The sequence below is a fragment of the Chelonus insularis genome, unplaced genomic scaffold (genome assembly GCF_013357705.1).
Source record: "Chelonus insularis isolate UGA/USDA-ARS -01 unplaced genomic scaffold, ASM1335770v1 contig_106_pilon, whole genome shotgun sequence".
Taxonomy (NCBI): domain Eukaryota; kingdom Metazoa; phylum Arthropoda; class Insecta; order Hymenoptera; family Braconidae; genus Chelonus; species Chelonus insularis.
The window spans coordinates 26,246-29,463 of record NW_023276346.1 but is presented as its reverse complement, the minus strand read 5'-3'; the positions used below and the strand labels follow the sequence as shown (position 1 = coordinate 29,463).

Sequence of the window (3,218 nt, the reverse complement as noted above, 5' to 3'; positions counted from 1 at the left end):
TATACGCTAAAAGAACATATCGGAAACTAAATATTCATTTTTTGTCGCATCAAAAAATTTGTATGTAAAAATTATTCCAATAAAATCGTAAGAAATAGGTCATGATTTCTTCCGAGAAGTATTGAACAGCAATATCGATCCTCTTAAATTTTATGAAATGTAAAGATTATTGGTTATTTTTCTTGTAAGGGAACAAATCAACGAACAGTAATCAAACACCGAGATAGATTTATGGAATTAAAAGTTAACTTTTTATTTGTATGAATAAATGTGAAAAATAATATTATTTCAGTAAAATAATGATAATTCGGATTATTTGCTATTGTTTATTATTATTTCTCGGAATATTTAGTAATCTACATTTACGTCTACCTTGTAGGATGGAGTTCTCGGACGATTTCCACGCCTATGTAATGCAAATTGCATGTACTCGGCATGTTCCATGACTTGATGGGAAGTCAATATTAGCCAATTGACCTAACGGTTTTCCGGGCAGCGCCCTTAAAAGAATGTTTATGAACCTGGGAAGTTCATATTAATAGCCTGATTACTTGAAACATAGTACACTTAGTTTCACACAGTATGGCATATTGTGTTGTTTCGGGGAGCAAATCTGGATATAAAGTGAATCATAAAAAAGCATTTCGTTCTATGTGCCAAAAGATACCAATCTCCGGAAATAATAGTCGGTCTTATGCCACCTTTACTCGGTTAATTGAATTTCCTATACGCGTAATTCCAAAATTAATCATTTAATTAAAAAAAAAAATTTTTTTTATGCATTTTCATGTAGAAGAAGGAAAAGATAATGGAAGGAAAAAAATAAATATTTTTTTGGGGCATGTCAATTAGAGAGAAGTGCTACTCCATGCCAATTTTGGTGGAACAAAATTTACGAGAAATTTGATGATTCACATAGCACAGCAGCGGACCATCAAGTTGACAAGATACTTAAAGTCGCAATAATACCGTCATGTGAAATGCAGTTATCTGTTCCAGTCGTCTAATCGTCGAATGGAAGAGACATTATACATCAGTGTGATCACTACGAAAATGTGAAGAAAGTTTTAAAGGCCAAAGAAAAAGAAATTCTTCTACATGTACTACTAGTAGCAATCATTTGAAATTGAAGCGAGTGGATGGAGCCGACGTCATGGCTCAATTACAATAATTGAAGAAAAATAATAAAGAAATTCACATAAAAAATGAAAAATTACAAGAGGCAAATGATCAACTAAAAGCATCATTAACTGAGCTACATAATGAAATATCATTAATTAATCATGCAGTATAAAATTCTCAATAACAACAACAATAATACATCAGAAGAGCAGCAAAACATTATAAGAGAAAGTTTTAACACTTCTAAATGTAATCACCAAAATGGTGAAAGGTACTCAGAGTATTGAATATATTTATGTATTCTCATGCACATGAAATCTTCAACTACATACCGATTTATCCGAGAGAATGATATATCACCATTACCATGACCAAGTACAACAAGAGAGTATGTAGATCATCGACATTTTCTCATTTTCAACATCCAATTGATGAGAATCAAAAGATATATGTATTTTCCGACACACCACATTTGATAAAAACATGCAGGAATCGTCTTTACACTAAAGAGTCGTTAAAGGTGAGTATATGACCCATTTTAGTTTTATTTTTTCTGTCCGTAGTAACACGACCAAAAAGTGAAAACATCTTCTTGATACAAGGCTTTCAGATTAATCAATCCAAAGTAGCCTTCATAAATTGGGAACATTTTAACATGGATCATGAAGTTGAAAGATTGAAGACTATTAATAACCGTGTCATTCAAAAAATAACCGAGAATCATTTGATATTAAACAATTCCTCGAAGATGCGAGTCCGATCAGCACTTCAGGTACACATTAACACAGTGACTTTTTACCAAAATCAAAGAATTCATGATGACATCACGTAATAATTAAATTTGACTATAATTGGTGTTGACCATGTCTACAGCAAGAGAATTGAGGACATATCAGAGCTATTTTGTAAACGAAGATTTCAGTGGAATAATTGAATTTTGTGTATGGATCAACAAACTGTTCGACTGTCTCAACGAAAATCATCATGAAATTAAACCTGATGATAACAAATTTTCAGTAAGTGTTGTTTATGGAATGATATTTTTTTACTAAGTTACTTGCTTACCTCTGTTATTATTTGTTATAATAAATACTCTTAATAATGTAGATCATTAACGAAGCTTTGATGACTCTAAACAATTGGGAAAGTAATGTTAAAAATCAGACTATTGATAAACATATCTTTCTGACTACAAACGGACGATCCAAAAAAGACTCTTTGGAGGTATAATGAGAGATAATTGTATTATTACAACATCTTAAATAGGAGTTACCAGGACAAATGTGCATTACATGACTTTTGGAGATTTTTCGAGACTGTGCGACAAGCAGAAGGAGCAAATGATCATCCCGCGACCTCAACTTTTCTGCAAATATACAGAATATTATCACCTCATAGTGTTTTAAGAGCTCCGAAACCAGGTAATTGTAAAATAATACCAACTAGTAATCAACTTATTACATTACAAGAAGTTAAGATTATTAACGACACAAAGGACACTGACAAAATCAGTATCATTAAAATTTTATAGGAAAAGCTGTCAACAATAAGGAGTGGTAAGCAGAAGATGCTTTAGAAGAGCACGATTACTATTTACCAAACTTGTCAAATTCTGTTTTGTATTATTGTACAGAAGTCATATTGGCAAAAATTTTAAAATTAACCAACTGCGAAAAATGACATAATGCCGTACGGAATGCTAAACCAACAGCATTCATTGCGGAGTCATATATCGTGATTAATCAAACAGCAGATGAATGTTTTAACCACCCAAATGTAGAAACCGATAAGGTAACAAATTTTATACAGGAGGATATAGTGAATGTGTTCTGACTTGGAGGGGCCCAAGTCAGTTAGTCGGGAAATATTTAAAAATTGTGAATGCCGGACTTGTCCACCGGCGCGTCAGTCAACTCACGGGGCCAATCATCGGGAAGTATTCCCCTCATGGCCCAGAAGGCAACTCTACGGCCCTAGTGACGCCAACAAGCACGCGGTCGAGCACTTGTGGCGTCAGTTAGCTCCAGGCAAATCACGCGGTCAACGCCGTAGAAATTTACGCAGTCAATTCGCAGTTTTTGCAGTCAGCTCACCTT

General features: G+C 33.7%; 1 long non-coding RNA gene across 2 annotated transcripts; it reads left to right on the top strand.

The window, feature by feature from the left end:
• The first annotated feature begins 406 nt into the window (after positions 1 to 406).
• Positions 407 to 2,971, top strand: LOC118074876 (uncharacterized). 2 transcript variants are annotated; one of them, XR_004691244.1, is made up of 5 exons: positions 407 to 1,642; positions 1,725 to 1,894; positions 1,996 to 2,138; positions 2,230 to 2,543; positions 2,654 to 2,971. It is a non-coding gene; the product is annotated as an uncharacterized lncRNA (long non-coding RNA). The 2 variants fall into 2 exon arrangements; XR_004691242.1 differs by having other exon boundaries at positions 1,725 to 2,138.
• The last annotated feature ends 247 nt before the right edge of the window (positions 2,972 to 3,218 follow it).